We start from the raw sequence: 26,003 nt of genomic DNA on the forward strand, positions 1-26,003 counted from the left end.
CATCAGAGGAATCACTATCCATGGAAACCATAGCCTTATGAAATGTATTTCTTAAATAACAAGATTTGAAAGTCTAAATCTTCTCGATGGGCTATAGAAAGGATGTGTCAGCAGACTTGAAAACAACATTAATCTCATGGTACCTCTCCATCAGAGCTCTCAGGTGACCAGGTGTATTGTCAATGAGTAGTAATATTTTGAAAGAAACCCTTTTTTTCTGAGCAGAAGTTCTCAATAGTGGGCTTAAAATATTCAGATGTGCTGTCATCCAGGATTTGTTGTTCCATTTACAGAGCAGAGATAGAGTAGATTCAGCATAGTTCTTAAGGGCCCTAGGATCTTTGAAATGGTCAATGAACATTGGTTTCAACTTCAAGTCACCAGCTGCATTAGCCCCTAACAAGAGAATCAGCCTGTCCTTTGATGCTCTGAAGCCAGGCATTGACTTCACTCTAGCTATGAAAGCTGGATGGCATCTTCTTCCAGTAGAAGGGTGTTTCCTATGCATTGAAAATCTGTTGTTTAGTGTAGCCACCTTCATGAATTATCTCAGATCTTCTGGATAACTTGCTGCTGCTTGTACACCAGCACTTGCTGCTTCACCTTCCATTTTTTTGTTATGAAGATGGCTTCTTTCCATCAGCCTCATGAACCAGCCTCTGCTAGCTTCAAACTTTTCTTCTGCTTCTTCCTTACCTGTCTCAATCTTCATAGACTTGAGGAGAGTTAGGGCCTTGCTCTGGATTAGGCTGTAGCTAAAGGGAATGTTGTAGCTGGTTTGATCTTCTATCCAGACCACTCAAACTTTCTCTGTGTCAGCAATAAGGCCGTTTCTGTTATCATTCTTGTGTTCACTGGAGTAGCACTTTTAATTTCCTTCAAGAACTTTTCCTTAGTGTTCACAATAGCTACGTGTTTGGTGCCAGAGGCCTAGCTTTTGGCCTGTCTCGGCTTTTGACATGCCTTTCTCACTAAGCTGAATCATTTCTAGCTTTTGATTTATAGTGAGAGACGTGTGACTCTTCCTTTCACTTGAACACTTAGAGGCCAGTGTAGGGTTGTTAGTTGGCCTTACTTCAATATTGTTGTGTCTCAGGGAATAGGGAGGTCTGAAGAGAAGGAAAGTGAGGGGGCAGTAGCTGGCCCATGGAGAGATCAGAGCCACACAACTTTCACTAAGTTTGCCCTCTTATATGGGCATGGTTTGTGACACCACAAAACAATTATAATAGTACCATCAAAAACCACTGATCACAGATCACCACAACAAATATAATAATAATGAAAAAGTTTGAAGTATTGTGAGGATTACCAAAATGTGACACAGAGACACAAAGTGAGCAAATGCAGTTGGGAAAAAGGCACCGATAAACTTGCTCCGTGCAGAGTTGCCACAAACCTTCAGGTTGTGAAAAATGAAATATCTGCAAAGCTTAAGAAACCAAAGTGCAGTAAAATTAGGTATGCCTGTATAAGAAATGAAACATATTTAGTTGATTTAGTTTAAAAAGAAAGAAAGAAAGAAAGAAAGAGAGAGAGAAAGAAAGAAAGAAAGAAAGAGAGAGAGAGAAAGAAAGAAAGAAAGAAAGAAAGAAAGAAAGAAAGGAGACAGAATAGAATAAATGGGACAATCACATTGTCCCTGGTAGAAATTATTAGTTTTAGGGAACTTGTAGTTTAGTTTTGCATGTGTGCGTGTACATACATTTATGTATGTGTATTCTGAGTCACAATGTAAAAGGTATTTCTAGCTATGAGTTTCAGTCACAGAAGTTCAAGAACATCTGGCCTAGAGCCTTACCTCTAGCATTTTCAATAATCTTCTTAATCCCTTCCTGTTTAAACCATCCAGGAGTCCTTTTTTATCTGTAGAACATCTGTTATGATGCCCATCAGGCACCATAAAGGTATATAGATTTTCTTTTTTTAAGTTGTTAGTTGCAGAGAGGGGTACATGGCATTTTATTTCAACTGACAGCTTTCTCCTATATTTTTTTCCAGGTACTTCCCTATACGTTCTTTAATAAGGACAAGATAGAAGTATAAGGTATGAGTGTATGTTGGGGGGTTCCCAACTTTCTTCTGGTCCTACAGCATGTTCTGGGAACCACTAGGGGGAATTTGTGCTTGAGCCATTCTCACAAACTCCTTGGGCTTCCTGCACACAACTCAGAAGGGGCTATGCCCAGAAGCAGCTCAGCTCCAGGCCTCCTCAGAGAAACTGACCTGGGGTAACCATAAAGGTAATAGGTATTGGGTGAAGTTGTCCTGCAAAATATTGTTAAGATGATAAGGAAGCAGAGTAAAGATATGATAGCAATCTGTGAAAAAAGTAAAATCCTGTGAAGATTAAGATAGGGACAGGTTTCAACACTCTCTTAATTACTGCTCTGGGCAAAAAGTCAGCTGCTGGTCCAGGATAAAAACATTAGGTACCCCAACAATTATTTTTTCTTAATCAACTTCATGCTTCCTTTTTGGCAGCCTGCTGCTCGGAGTCCTTCCTGACTGGGGAGTCTGGTTGTCTCTGCAGAGGGGAACTAGAGCGCTGGTGGACAGAGGCAAAATAGAGAGATTTCCTCTGCCTCCTCACACTGTTTGTATTTAATACTGTATACAAATATTAACCTATTCAAAATCAAACAGCCTCGATCCCTATTCCCAGCTGATGACCTTGTCTTTTACTTCAGGGACAAAACTGAACAGTCAAAAGTCTTCCCGCAGATTCCCGCAGTCAACAAGTGCCTAAAACGGTGCCTGAAATGTAGCAGCCAACTCCCTACATGTATGCTGAATGACAGCCAGGCATGCTGCAGCCCAGAGGCTTGTGTCCTCAGCCTGACTTGTGAGTCTTCCTATCCGGTTGCCACAAGCTGCCTTGACTTTGCTGCACTGGGACACCCTCCCCCACTCCAGACATCTGCATCCTGACCATTCTTCAATATGGCGCCTTTCTTTCCTATCTAACTCCTCAGTCACGTCTTCTCCTCTTAACACCTAGATATTAGGTAGGGCCTATAGTGACATCGATGAAATGAGTGAGAGTTGTAACTTTGTTTCATGCCAGGTGGCAACTCCCTCAACACTTCCACCGTGCCCTATGCAGAGCAGACACTCAGTAAATACCTTTTGACTGGCTGAGGACATCTTTATACATTCATGTAAAATTCAGTGACTGGGAATTCTGTGGGAGAAGTGGGGCCTCCCCTCCCCCAGCCACCCTCCTGGAAATCCAAACTCCTTAAATGAAATTTAAGAGAGCCTCAGGCTCACTCTCCTTATTTCTGCCAAGTGTTAATTATGTGTGGAATCTAAGGGGACTTCCATGTATGGATAACAAGGGATATTATGAGGGGACCTTAAGAAAGACAGCTGTGCAGCAGGAAGACATTCTTTTCTAAACTTTCAAAGACCTACAGTTCTCTAATTTGTTTTTGGGAGAAAGACTTTTTTCTCTCCAACGTTTCCTTTGTGCTTATTGAAAAAGGAGAGATTATTTCCAAGAAAAACGCTTTGTCTGATTAGCTCTTTGCATTATCAGGATTCAAAAACATAATGGAAAATTCTCAATCATTTTCTCTGAACTATGACGGCCATGATATTATAGGTCCTGACGTTGTTTAGATCTTCATTCAGCCAACACTAACCAACGTGTGTGTAAGAGTATCTCATTCTAAAATATTTCTAAAAATATTGATTATTTTAAAAACAACTTTAACATACGGAGTGACCATGATATAATAGGAAACACCAGATAGATTATTGCCTGTCCTATGGAGTCACTTCAGTCACTTGTCCTATGTAGTCACCTTCTTTGACTTAAACATTTATTCCAACTTTGTTGTCATTGCTCAAAATGAGGCTGGGTTGCCTTGGAAGCCACTTTTCCAGCTATTTAAGGAAGATCACTCACTATTTTGTAGTCACACCTCATTTTTTTTTTAGTCTTAATCTAAACTATATTAGCTTCATCATGTACCTCATTCACTAGATTTGGCACTAGGCGCTTTTGGGCTGTTTCCCAAACACCAAATCAAACAATGAACATTTGCTAACATTAAAACTACTTTTGAAAAGCAAGCGAGACAGGCCCTGGAGGTGATTTCAAAAGAGGAATCACAAAAGAGTTTTGAGTAATGGAATAAGTGTATTGTTGCCTGGGATGGCTTTTCAAATTGGGACAACACTCATTTTGAGGTGGCAGAGTTCATTCATTTCTCATGGTCCATCTCTTCATCTTGCATTCTTATCTGATATTTGAAAACTCACTTTGGGCTGAGGGAGTAATCTTCGTGGATAAAGACTGAAATTTTAAAAGTTCTTAAAATTTTGGGGAGAAATTACATCCTGCTGAGCTGAAAGAAAAATGAGTACAAAGGAAAACATCATTAAAAAATTCCAGATGGGGAAAAAAAAAGCCAGATGGTAGCAAGTATTAGAACCACATAAACCTAGATTCAAATCCCCACTTTGCCAGTACTTGTTCGCCACTTTGGGCTTGTTATTTAACCTTTTAAGATACTGTTTTCATGTCTATACAATGGTGGTCTATTAAATGGCACTATGTAAATCATTTAGTACGGAGACTGGCAAATATTAGAATAGTAGGTACTTGAAAATTGCTATTTTCTTTCTTTTCCTTGGAGAAATTAGTAGAAAGAAGATTCTCTAGGACTTAAAACCTAAGTTCGAGTCCCAGTTTATCAGCTACGTGACCTTGACCAAGTCACTCAAACTTTCTGGGGACTAGTTTTCAAAGTCCATTTGTAAAGTTATGATGTTATTTACTGTGGCATTTAATTTTATGTGTCAACTTGGCTGGGTCACGATGACCTGATACCTGGTCAAACATTATTCTGGATATTTCTGTCAGGGTGTTTTTGGATGAGATTAACATTTTAATTGGTGGACTCTGAGTAACGCAGAATGCCTTCCATAAATGCAGGTGGGCCTCATGTTATAAGCTGAAGCCCAGAATAGAAAAAAAGACTGACCATCCCTAAACGAGAGAGAATTCTGCGAACAGATGGCCTTTGGACTGGAACAGCAACATTAGATTTTCCACGAATCTCAAGTCTGACCTCCAGCCCACTCTGTAGATTTTGAACCGGTAAGTCTCCATAATTATGTGAGCCAATTCCTTAAAATAAATTGATCTCTTTATCTCTGTCTCTCTCTGCCTCTGTCTCTCTCTCTCCCTTTATTTATATATAGGTATGGTTCTATTTCTCTAGAGAACTCTGACAATACACCTGCCTCAAAGTTTTCTTTTATGGCCACAGGATGGAATAAAGGAAGTCATGTATGGAGCACAGCCTGTCACAGTTCTGGATCATGACAGCAGTTTAGGAAGCATCAATTTTCTTTTCCCTTCCCTTCGCTTGTTGAGCCTCAGTTTTCTCATTTGGAAAATGAAGAAGCTAGACGCACTAGATAATTTCTAAAGCTGCTTCAGCTAGGAACATTTATGTATCTATATGAAGCTAATTGCTTGGGCTATAACATTCAAAACCAGTCATGTCTAAGTTGGGTTTCCGCCAAGGAAGAAAGGCATGTGGGGTGCACAAAGACTATTTATGTAGAAAGAAACCCTTTCAGGGGTGCAAAGAGTTAGGGGGACTAAAGGGGAACTCCTGGTAGCCCTATAAATATTCTTTTAAGCATAGATGCTTTCTCAGTGGTTGGGGGAAGCCACGTACAATCTCTTACTCTATGCAGAAGTAACCGGGGAAAGTACCTGTTTTACCTGTTAGTGCATTTCTGTGGGTCTCTGTCCCCAGGTTCAAGTGACTGACTGCAGAAAGAAGAGCCATTTCGTGGATTCAAAAAACCTATGGCATCAAGTCGAACAACACTAACCTTCGATCTCTGAAAATTTAAGGTCCGATATGGTATTTGTTAGAAGGAGAAAAGAAGTACCCTAGGCTGTGTTGTAACCACAGTCTTAGCAATTCATCAGAAAAGTTCCCTAGTGTATTTTAGGACATAAGTGTTATTTCCTTTCTTTTTTTTTTTAAATTTATTTTTTAATGTTTATTTATTTTTGAGAGAGACAGAGACAGAATGCGAGTGGGTTAGGGGCACAGAGAGAGGGAGACACAGAATCCGAAGCAGGCTCCAGGCTCTGAGCTGTCAGCACAGAGCCCGATGTGGGGCTCAAACTCATGAGCTGTGAGACCATGACCTGAGCCAAAGTCGTTCGCTCAACCGACTGAGCCATCCAGGTGCCCCAATGTTATCTCCTTTCTTAACCAGTGAAGTGGCTAGATACTTAAGCATACTGGCTGGAGTACTTTGGGTCTTTGAGTTTTTAGATGAAATAGTTGGAAAAATCCTTTGTGGGCTCTGTGGTGCTATATAAGGGTAAGTGATTATAATTCTTACAATACACACTCAAGAGATACCCATGGTTTGAGATTCAGGTGAAAGAAGTCTGGCTAAGAGAGCCCCTCTCACCAATATTTGAGTTCCATATTTTCTTTCTTGTACATACAGGGAGGTCTTGTCAGGCAGGCTGATGAGCAAAATTAGCAACTGCTCACACAGCTTGAACTGCGAGGCTCAGACAAGGTTCTTGGTCACCCGTCCAAGTACCCACAGCCTGTCACTTGGGCTCTGGGCTACCGGCCTCTGTGCTATTCTACTCCATGATGGAGCTAGAGCCACATCAGGCACATTCACTGTCATGAGAGCTAGTGTTTAAAAGGATTCAGTGCTACTCCGTTGCATGTGGATGACATCCAAATAACAGCATAGCACACAAGGCCTTCAAGACACATGGCCTCCACCTATTTCTCTAGTTCTATCTCTGCTGCGATTACTGCCCATCGTCTGTGGCACAGTTCTAGGCTCCAGCCTGTAAACTTTCATTCTCAAATTTCATATTTATTCAGCAGATATTTAACGCATGCCTACAAATGGGTTCAGTGCTGGGGATATATCACTAAATAAATGGGAGCTTACATTACAGAGGGAGGCAGATGATAAACATTAGGGTCCATATTAGAAAGTGGTGAGACCTGTGGGAAAGACAGAGCAAAATAAGAGGACTTAGTTGTGCTGAGAATGGGGATGGGGGTTGTGTTTTATGTCGGGTGATCAAAGTAGGCCTCTCTGAGAAGGTAAAAGAATGTTTCAGTTATGTCACATTATTATAATGATGACTAGCTGATGGAGGAGCGAGCCATGCCAACATCTTGGAGATGCAGAGGCAGTGGCTGTCTTCACACAGGAAATGGTTATTGTGTTTGAGAAACAACAAAGATGCTACTATGCTGGGATGCAATGAGAAAGCAAGAGTAGAAGGAAACTGGGAGGGAGTAGGTGGTGGGACCATACAGTAAGGTCTTGAATGTCACTGTCGGGACTTTGGCTTTGACTCTGAGTGAAATGGAAAGCCATTGGAGGGTTTTGTGCAGGAGAGTGACATGACCTGACATATTTTCAAAGGACTCCTTTGGCTGATGGGCTGTGAACAGACTGATGTGCAGAAGTGGGAAGACCAGCTGGGAAGCCATGGGAGTAAGAGGTAAGGTATGGGAAGAGAGGTAAAAGAGGGTTATGGTTTAGACCAGGGTAGCAGCATGGAAGTAGTAAGAGGTAGTCAAATAAGGGATCTATTTTAAAAGCAGGGACTATAGGATTTGGATGTGCAGTGCTTCAGCATTCAGGAGACAGAAGATGGGTAGGGTGGAGGGATCGGCAAGGAGACTGGGATGGTATAGTCAGTGGGTGGGGGTGGGGGAGTAAAGATAGCATTGTAGATACAAAAGGAAGAAAGTATTTCTAGAAAGCATCAGTGATCAATTATATTAGATACTGCTAAGTTCACTAAGATGGTGAACCTGTGAGATGAAACTCACAGGTAAGTTTAGCAATGTGGAGATCATTGATAACCTGGAGAAGAGCAGTTTGGGTGGAATGCTTTGAGGCAGACACAGTAGTGATGAATAGGAGAAAATAGGAGAAGAGGAATTGAAGACAGTGAGTTAAGACAACCCTTCTGAGCACTATTTAGCAATAAAGGGAGCAGAGTAATAAGGAATAGCTAGAGGGATAAGTGAGGTCAAGAGAGGCTTCCAGAAGAAAAAAAAAGAGAGAGCGGGTTCCAGGATCACATGTGGGTAGTCTCATGCCTTCATGCCTCTCTTCTAGACTCTACCTACTGAACTTTCACTTTTTCTTTTTTAATTTTTTTAATGTTTATTTGTTTTTGAGAAAGAGAGCACAAGTGGGGGAGGGGCAGGGAGAGAAGGAGAGAGAGAATCTGAAGTAGGCTCTGCACTATAGCCTGACTGACCTGGGGCTTGAACTCACAAACCTAGTGATCATGACCTGAGCCGAAGTCGGACGCTCAACCAACTGAGCCACCCAAGAGCCCTGAACTTCCACTTTTTCTTGAGGATATAATTTACCTATGTCTACCCTGAGCCTTCTCTATTGGCCCTGCTCATTCATCAAAAAGGATTTACTTCATACTTGCTATGAAATAGACCATAGTCAGTGAACTCAATGATGAAAATGAGCAGGATAAGATTTGATAAGATCTTTGCCTTCCTGGAGGTTCTATTATAATGGGGAGACAGAGAATACAGAATCAGGCAATTAGAAAAACAGAAGTGATCATTACAGATTATGATAAATGTTTTTATAGGCCATAAACTGGGTAATGTGAGAGAAGGTGAGGTGTGGTGGTCATAGGAGGCCTCTCTAGGGAGGTGACCACTGAACTGAAACCTGAAGAATATTGCTCTGGACTGAATGATGATGTCCCCCGCCCTCAAATTTGTATGTGGAAGCCCTCATCCCCACTGTGATGGTGTTTGTGGGGCCTTTGGGAGGCAATTAGGTCATAAGTGTTGAGCCCTCATGAACAGGATTAGTGCCTTTATAAGACAGGCCCTGAGAGAGGTGAGCTCTCTCTCCACCATGCAAAGACACAGCAAGAAGGCATGTGTCTTTAAACCAGGAAGCAGGTTCTGACCAGACACTGAATTGGCTGGCACCTTCATCTTGGACTTCCCAGCCTCCAGAATTGTGAGAAATAAGTTTCTGTTGTGTAAGCCACCCAGTCTGTTATGGCAGCCAGAACAGAGTAAGACAGATACTGAGGACCCAGTGGCAGAAAGAACCAGAAGAGTCTTCCAGGCACAGAGTATTAGCTCCAAAAGCAAAAGTGTTCAGGTGGGAAGGGGTGGTGTGGTGGAAGAAGAAAAGGAGGTCTAGTGTGGCTGGAGTCGCCTGAGCTGGGGAAGGTGGTGTGGGTGCAATACGGGACCAGATTAGATAAGGCTTGGAGGCCTGTGCAGCAGGCTGAGTGTGGAGAGAGGAGGGTGGCTTTGCTGAGTGGTAGCAGTGTAGATGAGAAGTGCACTGGTGGAGATACTTTTGGAGGTAAACAAGCTGGTAGATTGGATATGGTGAATGAGAGAAAAGAACAAGTCAAGGATTGCTCCTATGGAGTGACCGGCCAGGGGGTTGTGGCACCACTACCTGGAAGAGAAAGAAGAGCTCTACAAGGAGGGGTGGGAGATCATGTGGGGGTGGGAGGAGAGAACTGGTTGGAAAACAGGCATCAAGGAAACCTTGAGAGAACGTGTTTCAGGAAGTTGGGAACAGTCAACCAGGTAGAGTTCTCCTGAGAGATGGTGAGGAATGGAGAATGGGAATCATTAGTCTTAGCACAGCCTGCCCCATGGCCCCCAAACTTTGTCTAACCTCCCTTCACTTCTGCCTTTCTCCATTATTTGACAAATTTTAGAGGTTTGGGACCTCCTTTTATATTCACCTTTGTATCCCCGGGCTCAACAGCGTGCCTTAGGAATGGGGTAGGTTCATGACAAGTTCCTGACTAGAAATAACCCTGGGAAAGAGACACCCAAGGTGCTATCAGCTGAGAGATCAGCTGCCAGCTGCCAGAGTGAGTGGGAAGGGCCCAGCCCTACTCTTTTAAGAGCCCGCCCCAGAGCCACATGCAACAGGTTCCACTCAGTGCCTTATAGGCTGAAAAGTGTTCCATCTTCTTGGAACTGGAAAGGGTACTCAAGATAACGCAGGGTGGGAACCTGGCTCACTGACACATAATTAGCCAGCTTTTGTCTTTGGATCTGACTGGAAGTGACTCATAGGCTGGAAAAAACCTTTTGGAAACAAATGAGGGGGGAAAAAGTAGGTTAAGTCACTATAGCATTTTCTCAGATAAAATGGGGATCTGCTGTCCCATAAATGTTGAATGCTGTGCATTTCTTCAGCCTTTCTCCAACAAAAACCCAGGGGGAACTATTAAGCCTGATGATTCCCTCATTTTCTCCAAGATTTTTATTAAATGCAATTTAGAGGGGATAAAGTTTCTTCTCTTTTCTCTTTCTATTCACTCGAATAAACCCTAATTACTGTTGGGGCAGAATAAATGGGCTTCAGAAGACTGTGGCGATTCGTGATGTTTCCCCTTTAAGTTAACCAGTTGGAGGTTCCTGTTCCAACAGCTACTGGGGCATTTCCTGTCCACTCACACCTTACTCAATTCAATTTGAAGTATTTATAGAGCGCCTTGTTGTGAGGCACTGACACATACACAGCTCTGCCCTCTGAGGGTTTCTTGTAGGGGTGGGGAGGTAGTCTTGAACTCAACTAAGATACTGTACAAATCAGACTAAGAAATGCCATGGTGGTGTGTATTAATTAGAACTTTTTTTGGTTGCAAGTAACAAAAATGCAAACTAAGTTAAACGATTAGAAGAATGTGTTGTAGAAAATACCAGGTTGTCCCAGGAACCCAGGCAGGCAGGACTGTATCAGGAACCCAGGAACCCGCACTGCCAACATCACAACTCTATGGGCCTCTCAGCTTTGCTCTCCCAGCCTGTGTATCTCTGTCTCTGTTTCCGTCTATCTTTAACTCTACCTCAGACTCTGTTTTCAGACTGGCCTTCCCTCCACATTATGGGAAACATGGTCATATAGAAGATTCCCAACTTTATAATATCTTACAATTTTAGCCCTGGGGTGAAATGGACTTTTTCACTTCCAGTTTCAAAATTCCTCAAGAAGGCTTCTGATTGGACTCAAATGTGTCAGCTCTTCACTTCTGGACCTATCTATCCCACGTGGGGAGCCAGGGGAGGGAAGGACTTGGCAAGTGGCTGTGAATGGTCCAGCTTGGGTCAGAGGCACATTACCCGCTCCCATCCCCAGCCTGACAATAAAATGGCTTTTCTCAATAACCCTGCCCTGGTAGCTCCAGAGCATCCCTCTCGGTAAAGCCAGGAGGGTAGGGGGAAATCATACGTCCAGCACTGCAGCTGGCTCTTTTTTCAGACCCAACCACGGAGGCCCTGGTTTGATACTTGTAACTCTACCAATGAAGGCCTGCAATATTTGAAAAAAGGAGTCCCTTATGAAATCTGGCTTTCATATGATCTTCTTCTTTTTAATGTTTATTTATTTATTTCTTAGAGAGAGAGAGAGAGAGAGAGAGAGAGAGAGAGAACAAGTCAGGGAGGGGCAGAGAGAGAGGGAGACACAGAACCTGAAGCAGGCTCCAGGCTCTGAGCTGTCAGCACAGAGCCCAATGTGGGGATTGAATTGGTGAACGGGAAGCTCATGACCTGAGCTGAAGTCCACCGCTAAACCAGCTGAGCCACCCAGGCCCCCCTCATTTGATCTTCAGGACAGTGATTGAGGGCATTACTACCACCCACTTTTTACTGAGCACTCTGTTCACACTGACACAGCTAGTACGCCACAGGGCAGGGTTCAGAACGATGCGATTCCACAGCCCCTGTGCGGTCTGACCATTCGGGTGCTCCACAAACACAGCTCGGTGGGGAGAGAGGGCAGGAGCCCCAAGGAAGAGCAATCCGTCACAGTGGGGGTGGGGAGAAGTTCTGAGCCTTGCTTTTACTTACTGGGAAGATTTCAACAGGTCTAGGTGAGGGAGGTACCGAGCTTGGCCAGAGGGGAGGGCCGGGGCATCTAGTCTCAAAGGTGAGACCAGCAGAGCCGGGTGGGAGGACTGGAGGAGGTGTGGCGGGAGCTTCGTGGCCTGAAAGAAAGGTCCAGGCCCAGTGGGAATGCCACGCCCCAGTTTGGAGTTCTTCCTTCCAGATCCCGGCCTCTAAATGCAATTCCATTTAAGGGCAACCCAGCCTGGTTCACACCTAGCCCTGGAGATGACAGATTGCCCTGTGGTCAATTTGCGGGGTGAGAATGGGAGCCTCCAACTCTGCACCTACACTGCCAGCGCCATAAAGGAAGTCAATCATTTCCCATAAAATGTCACCACTGCTGAGGTGCAATTTACAAGGGGGTCCTCTGCAGACGGAAATACACAACAGAAAGCGACCCCTAGATTTTCAAATTCACTGCCGCGAGGCGCGGGGAGGAAGGCCAGGGTGCAGAGTGGAGGAGGGACCAGGGAGCACCCCCCCTTTTTTTGCCCTCGGCTCCCTGCTTTGTAACCGGCTCTGCCACGTGGTAAAAGCTTCCGGGGGTGGGAGGGCGGCCTCAATTATTTCTGCCTGAGATGTGCTGGACCAAATGTAAACAGCGGAGGAGCGGGAGCCGGGAGCCCGGAGTCGAGGCTGGGCAGGGCTGCAGCGACCCTGCTGCCGCCGCCGCCGCCGCCGCGGAGCCTGAGCTCCGAGCTGCCGCGGCGCCTGCGAGCCGCCCCTCCCCCGCCGGGCCCGCGAGCCCATTTTCGCTTGGCCGGTCCCCGCGCTGCCGGATGGATTGCGCCCCACCCCCGCTCCTCTGCTCAGTCATTCAGACTTGGAAAGTCAATAACACGCTGACATCATCAGGGGTTTGTGTATTATTACACGGCTACTTTCCAGAGTACCTGGCATTATCTAAGAGAGGAGCACTGCGGCTGCCCAAGAAAGGGCCCGGACGCGGGGCAAGCTGGCCTCTGGAGGGGTGGCTGCCCGGAGCCAGGCCTTTCCTCCGTGGGGAGCGTCTTCAGGGCACCGATTAGAAACAGATTATGAGCTTTTGCTGCACTAAATGCAGATGCACTTTAGATATCGATACATGCTTCATTTTGGCTTGGGGTGCACTTATAAATCATTCTTAAGTGACCTCTATTTCTACCAAAGACATCCACTTGGTCTTTAAGGAGGATTTTTAGTGATCGTCACAAAGGAAAAAAGGAAAAGGCATTTTTTATGACAGGAAGCCAAAGGCTGATTCTTTTGAGACTCTTGGGGTTTTTTGTGTGTGTGTGTGCAATTCTCTATTATGTAATCTCCATCACGGGTGATTAGGTCTTCTCTTTCCCTCCAGGGCTGGACTGGGTGGTTTGGTTGCTGTGTTTTTCTTAAGCCTCATGCAGAGCAAACACACACATAGAAAACATGTCCCAGATTTTATGGTGCAAAACTGCTCTCCAAGCAAATTGCCTTAGAAGAGTGTCTCAATTTGAAGGAGGGAAATAGATGAATTTGTTGTTAATTAAGACTCCTTATCTTACTATTCTGGCATTTCCTTTTCCTAGAATGAGTTTTTAAAAATAATTTTATGTATTTTAGATGTTCTCTTTCCTCCTCCCCACCTATTATGATACTTGTAATAGCTTCAATAACTATAGATTGTATAGATTATTGATACTTTTGTTCTGTTAATACATACCCACCCAGTTAAAATACTACAACTCAATAACTCACACAACATAGTACCTTTTCTGTCTGGCCAAAAACACTAGTTCCTTCTTTACCCACACAGGGCAGATCTCCTTTAAATTTTCTTAGTATCTTAAATTACAGAAAATGTCAGCCAGGCCCAAATTGGCTACCTGCAGAATTACAGGGTGAGAGTAGTTCTGCATCAGCCTGATCTCATCTCTCTGTATCTCAGGCAGGGAAAGATCACTGATTGACATAGAAGTCTTTAGCCTCCCTGGGAGAGAGCAAGGGAGCCCTGTTTCTCAACAATGTAACAATTTCCCTCTGTGTGCTTGGTCATTTCAGAAGAATCTGTAGTAGATTGTGACCACTTCCCTCCAGATGGTCTGAAAAAAACTCCCTCACCAGGTTGCACTTCTAAAATCACCTCCCCAGGCCTGTGCTATATTCCTCCCTCCCCACCCCCAAGCTTGCTGCGGGAAATTCCCCTTCGTAGCTGCCTGCAGCTGCTGAGATCCTGTGTGCAGCCCTCCAAGATGGTTCAGTAGGTGTTGGGTCTGTGGAGCTTGAAGCTGCTAAAGGAAGGATGGAGTGGGGTGTGGGGGTGAGCTCTCAGGCAGCCCATGGACTATTTACTTCTGGGGCTTTCCCTCAGCCCTGTACAGAGGAGCCTGCAGATCTGTGAGTTTGTCTTTTTGGTTGTCTGTTTTCTCACCTGCTGGCCTTCTGGTCTTTGCCTGAACCCCTCCTAGATGGACTACCCTGCTAGGGGGTCCTTGCTAGGCTGGAATGTCAGCCATTTCATTCTAGATGTTGAGCTTTAGTTGATACCTGGCAATCCAATTCTTTTCCTGGAGCTTCGGCTTAAGCAAGGAGGACAAACAGATCAGTGGGTCGCTTGGCCATGTGCTGCAGGATAGGAAGTTGATTACCAGGTACCAAAGCTCCAGAACTAGGTGGCTGACACCTTTCCCTTATACAGAAGCCTATTATGTCAGGAGGAGGAGAGCATTCAGTAGCAAGAACCACGTTGGGGATATGGAGAAGCAGGAGTCTTGGCTGGGGATGAGATCAGTATGTTCGAAGAGGCAGACATGCGCTCACTGGCGGGAGATCATGGCTTCTACCCGCCCAGGTCAGAGCCTTGCCTGGGTTGGTACTCCTGTGCTGTTGGAGGGAGGAGGAACTCCACGTGACAGATGGCATCGGGCCCTTCTTCCCAGAGCTGGCGCCGGAGGGAACTTGGTGGCCTGATGGGCCTAGGAGCGATCCTGCAGAGGGTACAGGATATTCCCCCATTCCTCCGGGGAAAAGAGGTCACCTTCAGGGCCTTTACTGCTAAATATTTGTCAGCTGCTTAGAAATGGGTGCATTTTGGGGCACCTGGGTGGCTCAGTCGGTTAAATATCCACTCTTGGTTTCGGCTCAGGTCATGATCTCATGGTTTCCGGAGTTCAAGGCCTGAGTTGGGCTCTGCGCTGTTATCAGGAACCAGCCTGAGATTCTCTCTCTTTCCCTCTCTCTCTGCTCCTCCCCCACCGACACTGTCTCCATCTGTCTCAAAATAAATAAACTTAAAAAAAAAATGGGTGCATTTTAATTCCCAGGCTTGTGTCTTTTCAGGTGGTCAGTATGAAGATTGGTATTCAGGTATCAAGCCCTAATTTTGGTTTAGAAAAGGCATCATCTTTGGGGCACCAGGGTGGCTTCCAACTCTTGGTTTAGGCTCAAGTCATGATCTCGTGGTTTGTGAGTTTGAGCCCCACATCTGGCTCCACGTGGACAAGCTCAGAGCCTGCTTGGGATTCTTTATCTCTCTCTCTCTCTCTCTCTCAAAATAAATAAACACAAAAAATGTTTTTTAAACTAAAGAAATAAAATAGAAAAACAGATATGAAAATACAAGCCTAATTTTTCTTATTAGGTTTAGAAAATTATATTTGCAAAATGTCTCTACCAAACTGCTCTGGCTGTCTCTAAATGTTATTCTCAGTTGCTATGTGCATCCCATCGTGGAGTGTAACAAACAGTTCTTGGATCCAGGCCGACTCTGAGAAGCACTGGAGCAGAGGCTGCACTCTGGATGTCCAGCAACTGAATTCAGCTCACATTTGTGTTTTTGGTTGATCTAAATAGGTTCTGTTTGTTTTTTAATTGGATTGAAAATCCAGAGGTTTCACATAAAAGGCAGCTTCTCCTGAAGAGTGGAAAGCTTCCGGCAACACAAGCGTGTCAGCCGCCCCTTCAGTCTGCGCGGCCTGGGGTAGGGTCACTCATTTGAGCCTCCCGCTTTGCTCCAAAAGGCTTTTGGATTGTTGTACCCCCTTTCCAGGTGTCCTGTATTTTGCTAGCCTTCTCACAGGAGAAGACCACCCTGAAAGGTCAAAGGACCCCGACCAGGGGAGTGTGGTGTTAGCGTGGAGTTGCTGTGAATCCTCTGGTACCCCAAACATTCTAGATTATGATGGACAGTACACTTCAGATCAGTATAGGTTAGTCTTGAGATGCATGCCAATGTCGTTTTGATGAATGTTAAAGTTTATTTAATAACTCACAAGTGTTACTGTTAAGTGTTACTACTAGTTTTTGTTACTTTTTCTTGGTGAATAGATATAGAAAGTAAAAATACTACTGCCTCTTTTTCTATGTTCAGGAGGGGATTCTCCCTCATGAAAAGGTTAGGGGCCTGCTGAGCTATACTGGTTCTCATCTTTAGACTCTTGTATATGTACCCCCAAAAGAATGTCGTAATATGATGTATCCTCAGCTCTTTTTGAAAATGACAGCTACAGTTTTGCATTCTAAGTTGAAGTGTTGGCAAAGGATAATACCCACTGTACTACAAAAATTGACATTTTAGAATAAAGCCGTTACATCACTTTTTAAAATGTATCCAATGGGATCCAAATACCACAGCAATCAGATACCTATCATCATTCACTTAAAAAATACATGAACAAGCTCTTTTTTAATGGTGATGGGTTTTACGTGATTTTTTTCTCTTGGAATTTATATGGCCAGCCTTACAGAACCAACAAAATAAATATAAGTTTTAATTAAAAAATTCTGTGTGATTACATGGCTTTAAGCATTAATTTTATTGACCATATATCATAATGAGGTGAATGTGCCTTTTTTTTCTAACTAGCTCCTGTACATGGATGACTACTGCTGCCTATTGCTAGAATGAACATTCATTCTATTTCTCGTTTTCTGTTCCCACACTTGTGTGCACATAAGAAATGTTATCACGTAAACAGGTAGATAGAAATGGAAGTAGTTTTTTTTTTAATTTTTTTTAACGTTTATTTATTATTGAGAGACAGAGAGAGACAGAGCATGAGCATGGGAGGGGCAGAGAGAGGAGGAGACACAGAATTGAAGCAGGCTCCAGGCTCTGAGCTGTCAGCACAGAGCCTGACACGGGGCTCGAACTCACTAGCTGTGCGATCATGACCTGAGCCGAAGTGGGACTGAGCCACCCAGGTGCCCCAGAAGTAGTTTTAGAATAGCAACATCCTTTCTAGATTCATTTGCCATTCTTTCATTCTTCACCTCCTGAATCATTTGCCAAAGATCTCATGGCTTGCCCCAAATCAGCTGTGTTTACATCCTACTTCCATCTTGTGGGAAGCAAAGAAGTCACTCATTGTAGACAAAATGTTTGTGTCCCCCGAAATTCACATGTTGAAACCTAATCCTCCTGTGAATATATGAGGAGGTGGGGCCTCTAGGAAGTAATTAGGTCATGAAAGAGGAGCCCTCAGGAATGGGAGTAGTGCCCTTAGAAAAGCCACTGCAGACAGCTCCCTTCCCCCTTCTGCCATGTGAAGCCAGTGTGAGAAGATGGTCATGTATGAACCAAAGTGTGTTCTCACCGGACATTCAGTCTGCCAGGGCCTTGGGCTTGGACTTCCAGCCTCTAAGACTGTAAGAAATAGGGGCGCCTGGGTGGCGCAGTCGGTTAAGCGTCCAACTTCAGCCAGGTCACGATCTTGCGGTCCGTGAGTTCGAGCCCTGCGTCAGGCTCTGGGCTGATGGCTCAGAGCCTGGAGCCTGTTTCCGATTCTGTGTCTCCCTCTCTCTATGCCCCTCCCCCGTTCATGCTCTGTCTCTCTCTGTCCCAAAAATAAATAAACGTTGAAAAAAAAATTAAAAAAAAAAGACTGTAAGAAATACATAACTGTTTTTTATAAGCTGTCCAGTCTATAGTATTCTGTGATAGGAGTGTGAACTAAGATGCGTGACAAGCAAAGGTATTTATTTCAAGTCATTAACAGTATTTGCTTCCTCTATACCTACTCTGAGACTTAATTCTTCCTTTGCTCTGCAGGTGTTCATGCCCCAGGGCAGTGTACCACAGTAAGACTGGCAAAAGGTGAAAGGTATGTATTTCTTTTCTTTTTTTTCTGGGTAGTTGAGATTTTACTTATTTATTATCATTTCTATTCTATTTATTTTATTCTTGTCTATAGTCTTTCTATTTTATTTATTCTATTGCTTATCTATATTGTTTAAATTTTATTTAAAAATTGTTTTTAATGTTTTTATTCATTAATTTTTTTGAGACACACACACACACACACACACACACACACACAAGTGTGAGTGGGGGAAGGGGAGAGAGAGAGAGAGGGAGACACAGAATCCGAAGCAGACTCCAGGCTCTGAGCTGTCAGCACAGAGCCCGACGCGGGGCTCGAACTCACGAGCTGTGAGATCATGACTGAGCCAAAGTTGGGCGCTTAACCGACTGAGCCACCCAGGCGCCCCAATATTGTCTAAATTTTAAAATTAGATGTAATTGACATATAACATCATTTTAGTTTCAGGTATACAACATAATGATTTGATATTTGTATACATTGTAAAATGATCACCTCAATAATCTAGTTAACATCTAATACCACACATGGTAACAATATATTTTTCTTGTGATAAGATCTTTTAAGATTTATTCTTAGCAACTTTCAGGTATAAAATACAGTGTTATTGACTATAATCACCGTGCTGTACATTACATCCCAGAATTGATTTATTTTATAACTGGAACTTTGTACCTTTTGACCCCCTTCACCCATTTTGCCCACCTTCCCCATGCCCCATCCCTGCCTCTGACAACTACCAATCTGCTCTCTCTTTATATGAGCTCAGTTTTGTTTTTGTGTTTGTGGATTCCACATATAAGTGAGATCATATGGTATTTGTCTTTCTCTGACTTCTTTCACTTAGCATATGCCCTGAAGGTCCATCCATGTCAAATGACAAGATTTCCTTCTTTTTTATGACTGAGTGGTATTTGGTATGCTTTTCTTTAGTAAAGTAGGAGACAGGAGATTGAGAGATCACCTTGACAGCAAGCTCTTTTCCAGATAGATAATACTGATAGATGCTGAGGAAGTTAGTTCTCTTAGCACTATCCTTTTTTGTGTGCTCCTTGGAAAGTCTTCACATACCCACAAAACTGTGTGTGTACTCCAGCTTGAATATAGCTGCCCTGGAAAAAGTTGGGCCTGGGTTCTTACACTTAAAAGGGAAATACCAAGAGGTAAGTGCTGCCAGTGATTACACTAACAACATATTCATAATGTTTGCATTGTAAGCCCAGTTATATCTGTGGCCTGTTCTGTGGGAGCTCCCTGTCAGGGCTCCATGAAAGAAATTATGAAGCGGATCTTTGCTGAGAGTGCTGTGAAGGCTGCTGGTGGTTCATAGACTTGCACTGACAACGTGGGCTTTTCACACAGTCATAACTTAGTTCAGCATGCCATTAGTTTCATTCCTCCTTTTTCACTGGGATTCTAGAGGGAATGTGCTCTCCTCCATTCCTCATTTGCTACCAAACTCTTAGGCTGATGTAAAGAACAGTTCCTATTCCTTCCTAGGTGTGCTGAGCCGTCCTTCAACCCCCCACCCCCTTCCCCATGCTCCATCGCACAAACCATCTTTTCAGTTGGCTGTTGTTTTGAAGAAGGTAGCTCAAAGTAAGCCAAGAATTTTTAGAGGAGGTAGCTCATAATATTCAGAGTCTTCTTTTGTTCTCTACTTCCTTTTGCTTATCCTTCCTAGTTTTGAGGCTTTAAGAGAATTTCATGTATGAGCTAAAGTTGCCTCTGGAGGGTAAGTCAGTCTTCACTGCTCCTGGCCTTTTAATGTAATCTCACCAATGAGAATTTTGAGGGCCTCAAACAGTCAGGTCCACTCTTGGAATACCCTAGGGATTTGGGTCCACTGTAGAGTACACCTGAGAAATACAGTCTGGGCCACTTGAAATGCTTGAAATATTTTTAAACCAAATTTAATTTCTACAGGTATACTGGAACAGTTTTGATCTGGAATCATATGGGATTTCTTTCTAGGTGTATTTCATTCTGTACCAGAAGGCTTAAATTGCCTCAAAATTAGGGGAAAGGAAAGAGAAAGGTGAACAAAAATTTAAAAATAAAATATTTGTTGAAATTTCTGAGCATCCAGCATATGCCAGGCATTTTGCACACATCTCACAAAATCCCCCCAACATCCATGTGAGGTAAGTATCATTACCCCATTCGGTAGCTGAAGAAAGTCTCAGAAAGTGTGGAAGCCGAACACTTGTGCCATCTTTGCTTCGTGTTTGCCTGATTGCAATATTTATTACTCAAGCACATGAGGAATTTCCCAACATAGAAGGAAGAGCAGAAGTTGGGCATAACTCCACTTTATAAAATAGTGACTTTGTAATTACCTGTGAATAAGTTTTTCTAGGGCAATGTCAAGGTATCTCAAATAGGGGTCCATCTAGGTCCTAAAAGAGACTTCTTTAGATTTCTAGTGGCACTTCAACAGAGATTGAAGACTAAATAAAATCTCTTAAACTGTTTTGTTTAATATTTTCTAAACAATATAAGCTTATATGTCTTCCAAAGTAGTTAATTAGACACCTCATTTTTGAAACATGATTGATTTTCATAGTTACATCAACAATAGGATGTAAAGAATAAATCTGGACTACTTGGATCAGAACAGTGATAAATAAGAGAAAAACTCTTAAAAATATCAAATACTTTGTTTACACTGGCACTACAGTCCTTCAGAGTAGCCAAACTATATAGAACGTGACGTTATTCAACAGAATGGTAAACCCAGGAGAGAGAATGAGTTCGAGCAGAACGATGAGCCTGGTTTTGGACAAGTTGAGCTTGAGGAGTTTCTGGCACAGGCAAATGGTGATTCCCATTGGGCCTGTGGTTCTGAGACAGGAGGTGAGCTGGATTGTACTAGTCATTCACATATAGATGGTGATCGAATCCACTGGGGAGGAGGAGATCACTGGGAGAGTATGTACAAAGGGAGAGAAAAGAGAGCCAGAAAACAAACCTGGGGATCATAGTAAACTAATACCTGGAAAGCCAGCAAATGAGATTGAGAAGTAGCCAGGGAAGAGTGAAAACCAGATTTTTTTCCCCCCCAAGGAAGTTAAGGGTAGTGGGAGATTCAACAGTGTCAAAAGCAGCTGAGAGATCCTGGAAATAAAGACCATTGAATTTGACCTAAGGAGATCACTAGCTATCTTGGCAAGAAGAGCAGCAGGTGTGAAACTGCAGTGGATGAGAAGGGAGTAGGTGGTCAGGCTGAGGAGGCAGTGATCAGACACCACATTTTTTTTTTTTTTAGAGAGAGAGAGAATGAGAGAGGGAGGGAGAGAGAGAGGGATGGGGGAGAGAGCGAGAGAGAGAGAGAGAGAGAGAGAGAGAGAGAGAGAGAGAATCTTAAGTAGGCTCCACACTCAGCACAGAGAGCCTGGTAGGGGGCTCCATCCAAGGACCCGGGGATCATGACCTGAGCCAAATCAGGAGTCTGATACTCAACTGAATGAGCCACCCAGGTACCCCAGACAGGACTTTTTTTTTTTTCATGTTTATTTATTTTTGAGAGACAGAGAGTGAGCAGAGGAGGGGCAGAGAGAGAATCCCAAGCAGCGGGGAACCCTACTCAGGGCTTGAACCCAGGAACTGGAATCGTGAAATCATGACCTGAGCCAAAATCGGATGCTTAACTGACTGAGCCTCCCAGATGCCCCACACCCTTCCTGACTTGTGAGTAAACTTTGAGTTGTGAAGGGCAGTGGTTATAGGAGGGATTTATTTCATATTTTTAAAAGAGGGGGAATATATTGGCATGCTTACAGTGCTGATGATGGCAAGAGGCCAGTAGAGAGAGACAGCTGAAAGATGTGAAGAGAGTGGGGACAAATAATAGATTGAGGTGGGAAAAATGTCTGAAAGGATGAGATCCAGAGGGCAAGGAAATTTATGACACAAGCTCTCTTTGTGATGAGCACCGGGTGTTGTATGTTAAGTGATGAATCACTGATGAATGAATGATGAATGATGTTAAGTGATGAATCAGTGGTACACCTGAAGCCACTATTGCACTGTTATGTTAACTAGCTGGAATTTGAATAAAAACTTGGGGAAAAAAGAAAGTTTGTCCTCTTTCGTTCTGGTGAAATAATTGTGGAAACTACTACATCTCTATCATTGCCCTCATAGATTGGTTTTCTAATTTACTCACTAGCTTTGGAGCTGTTGGAGGAAGTCACTCATATATTTAGTTCTGTATTTCTTCTTTTTTTAGTGTTTATTTATTTTTGAGAGACAGAGAGACAGGGAGAATGGTGTGTGAGGGCATGCAAAGGGGGAGGGTCAGAGAGAGAGGGGACAAAGGATATGAAGTAGGCTTTGTGCTGACACATGAAACCCTGATGTAGGGCTCAAACTCCTGAATCGTGAGAGAGGGGCAGAGAGAGAGGGAGAAGAAGAATCTGAAGCAGGCTCCGGGCTCTGAGCTGTCAGCACAGAGCCTGACATGAGGCTCAAATTCCTGAGCCATGAGATCATGACCTGAGCCACCCAGGTGCCCGTTTCCTCTGTATTTCTACTTCTTAACTCACTGTACTCAGTAGGCATTTTGTTTAGTAAGTGAAGTTTTGGTTCTGATTTATGCCATCCAAAAATTTTTTTTTCTTTTTTCTCCCCCTGCCTCCTTGGCAAAAAAGGATGGAGCATTAGCCTCTATCTATAAGAAGAATAAATCCTGGGGCACCTGGGTGGCTCAGCCAGTTAAGCATCCAATTCTTTTTTTTTTTTAATTTTTTTTTTTAACATTTATTTATTTTTGAGACAGAGAGAGACAGAGCATGAACGGGGGAGGGGCAGAGAGAGAGGGAGACACAGAATCGGAAACAGGCTCCAGGCTCTGAGCCATCAGCCCAGAGCCCGACGCGGGGCTCGAACTCACGGACCGCGAGATCGTGACCTGAGCTGAAGTCGGATGCTTAACCGACTGAGCCACCCAGGCGCCCCAAGCATCCAATTCTTGATCTCAGCTCAGGTCATGATCTCACGGTTCATGAGTTCGAGCCCCACATAGAGCTCTGCATTGATGGCATGGAGCCTGCTTGAGATTCTATCTCTTCTTCTCTCTGCCCCTCACCTTCTTGTGCTCTGTCTCTCTCTCTCAAAATAAATAAATACATTTTAAAAATAAAAATAAAAAAAGACTAAATCCCAAGTCAAGAGATGGAGGGTGATGGACAGCAGTTCCTACCAAGTTTCAGGCCTGGCTGTCAATCTACCCAGATGCATTGCAGTCAAATTAATCGATCAGGAAACAACCCAGGTACATCATTAACTGCCTTCGCTTTCCAGGTCAGGTGTGCTGTTTGGCTGCATACAAACATGACTTTAAATTTCTTATTTCCACAGAAAAATCCAAAGACTGACAGTTTATGTATTCAGAGTTCCCAAGTTACATGCACGCAGCCCAGAACACAGTGTAGAGATATTACAAAATACTGGCTCATAAGAGCAGTAAGAAATATTTAGATGTGCTTCACAAAATTCTTTAAGTTGTTTGCCAAATGTCTTAACCATTGTAGAACAATTTTGTTATGTGCCTCCTCCCACAGAATGTAGATTAATTATCAGTCTGCCACAGCAGGAATATAGGCAATGATACAAACTGTGTCTAAGTGAGAACTCTCCCGAGCCAAAGGAGTGTTGGGGACTTTAACTGAATTCATGTATTAGGTTCCTTGGTCAGCACATGCTCCTGAAGACTATGTACAGGACTATGAAAGTTCATTATTGTTTATTTTATTTTTTTTAAGTTTATTTATTTATTTTGAGAGACAGAGAGACAGAGAGAGAACAAGTGGAGGAGGGCCAGAGAGAGAGGGAGAGGGAAAGAGAGAGAGAATCTCAAGCAAGCTCTGCACTGACAGAGCAGAGCCTGATGCAGGGGCTTGAACTCACTAACCACGAGATTATTACCCGAGCCAAAACCAAGAGCCGGATATTTCACCAATTGAGCCACCCAGGAGCCCCTCATTTTTGTTTAGTAAAAGAAACTTCCCTTGTTTAAAACTTGCTGGTTGAATGTTATCTGTAAATATTTGACAGAGTTAGAGAAAGACTGGCAAGATGTTTTCATTCAAATTGGTTTTTACTGGTCAAAGTTTCATTTGAAGCCTATGAGAAATTTGCCAAATGATAAGAAAAAAAATCAGGCTCCATCCCAACATAGAATTTGGAGGTATCCTGGGTGTCCCTATCTGTGGGCAGCTCTTCAGCTGGTAAGCGGGCCTGGTTGATCCTATTTTATTTTATTTTATTTTATTTTATTTTTTTTAACATTTATTTATTTTCGAGACAGAAAGAGACAGAGCATGAATGCGGGAGGGTCAGAGAGAGAGGGAGACACAGAATCTGAAACAGGCTCCAGGCTCCGAGCTGTCAGCACAGAGCCCGACGCAGGGCTTGAACTCACGGACGTGAGATCATGACCTGGGCCGAAGTCGGACGCTCAACCGACTGAGCCACCCAGGCGCCCCGATCCTATTTTAAAATGCCTCTTGTATGGATCTCATTTTCTCCATTCCTTCTTGTTACCCCTTAGACCAAGTCTTCATATTTTACCTGCCAGTAACTGCCACCACCCTCCACTTCTGGTCTCTCTGTCTCCATCCAGTGTTCTGTAAATTGCCACTTCCTGTGGGGCATTTCTCTGTTTGAAAATCTGAGTGTCTTGATATTGCTCCCTGAATCAAATAGGGATTTTTATTTTGAATAAAAATTATTTATTAGCATAACAAAGATCATGTGTCTTGATCAAGGGTGACATAAAACATAGTGGGACTGGATCCCTTCTAGGACAATGTAAAGTGAGAAAGGCATTAAGGGATTGTAAAAAATAAAAAAAATCTTTGTTGAAACCAGGGGCATCCAGGGCATGAAGCTGATATGACATGAGGGAATCTCTTTAAGAGAAAGAATAGAAACTGTATCATTACAAAATTAGATGTAGGCCTTGGAAGGTGTCAGTACCAGTGCGGGGCCTGGAGGCTTAAGCTTTAATAGCTTCGTAGTGAATGTGCTTCTGTGTCAAACAAATGCGGCCTAATAACTGAGCTTATTTGTTTTGAATTTTCATATTTGGTTCAGAGTAATACATTCACGTGGTATTAACTCAAATAGTGCAGGAGAGTTTAGGATGAAAAGCTACATTCTCTGATCCCCAGTTCTATTCCTAGAGACAAACTGTTTCAACCTCGTTTACCTTTCCTCTGGTATTTACCCTAAACAGTCTAATACTATATGCTTACACTTTTTTCTTTGATTCATCAAATTTATTTTTTTTTTAATTTATTTATTTTCAGAGAGAGAGAGAGAGGGAGAGAGAGAGAGAGGAGGGGCAGAGAAAGAGGGAGAGAGAGAATCTGGAGCAGGCTCTACACAGCCAACATGGTGCCTGATGCAGGGCTTGAACTCACGAACAAACCGTGAGATCATGACCTTAGCTGAAACCAAGAGTCAGATGCTTAACCAATCCAGGCGCCCTTGATTCATCGAATTGAAATACTCTCTATGGTCTCTTTGCAACGACAGATGAGAATTTCTCGCATTTTATACCACCTCCTCCCACTGTTTGGTAGTAACTATTACTGTTGTGAGTTCTAGTCTTTAGTACCTTAGACTAGTAACTAACTTTTGTTTTAGTCTTGTGTCATTTGGAAATCGTTCCGCAACCTAACTTCACTGTCACCCAGAGTGAACCTTTCCCTTGGCAGCTGGTTTCCTAGTGGTTTCCCTTGTACAATAGGGTCATCCTCCTGTTCCCTTCCAGCTCTGCCCCCTTTTGCGGATTTCAGCTCTTTCCATCCTTCAAAGCCCAGATCGATTCTTACCTCATCCTTACATCTCAGCTGTTCCAATACACTTCGGTATCTCTCTTTGAATGCTCTTCACTTGATTCCCAACACACAATTTAGCACTTAATTATAAAGCTTATTGTTTGTTTTTGAGCCCAGCTTCCTCCCCATCCCTGCAGCCAATCACTATATCT

At 43.4% G+C, this 26,003-nt stretch overlaps 1 long non-coding RNA gene across 3 annotated transcripts in view; it reads left to right on the top strand.

The window, feature by feature from the left end:
• Positions 1–5,797: 5,797 nt before the first annotated feature.
• Positions 5,798–26,003, top strand: part of LOC125175156 (uncharacterized) — a 273,534-nt gene continuing 253,328 nt past the window's right edge. For 2 of the 3 annotated variants that reach the window (XR_007155675.1, XR_007155674.1), the window contains exons 1-2: positions 14,171–14,300; positions 17,953–18,004. This is a non-coding gene — a long non-coding RNA (uncharacterized LOC125175156). Of the gene's footprint in view, positions 5,882–7,449; positions 7,529–14,170; positions 14,301–17,952; positions 18,005–26,003 lie in introns of those variants that run through there. The other variant, XR_007155676.1, reaches the window with a different exon arrangement.

The sequence above is a fragment of the Prionailurus viverrinus genome, chromosome C2 (genome assembly GCF_022837055.1).
Source record: "Prionailurus viverrinus isolate Anna chromosome C2, UM_Priviv_1.0, whole genome shotgun sequence".
Lineage (NCBI taxonomy): Eukaryota > Metazoa > Chordata > Mammalia > Carnivora > Felidae > Prionailurus > Prionailurus viverrinus.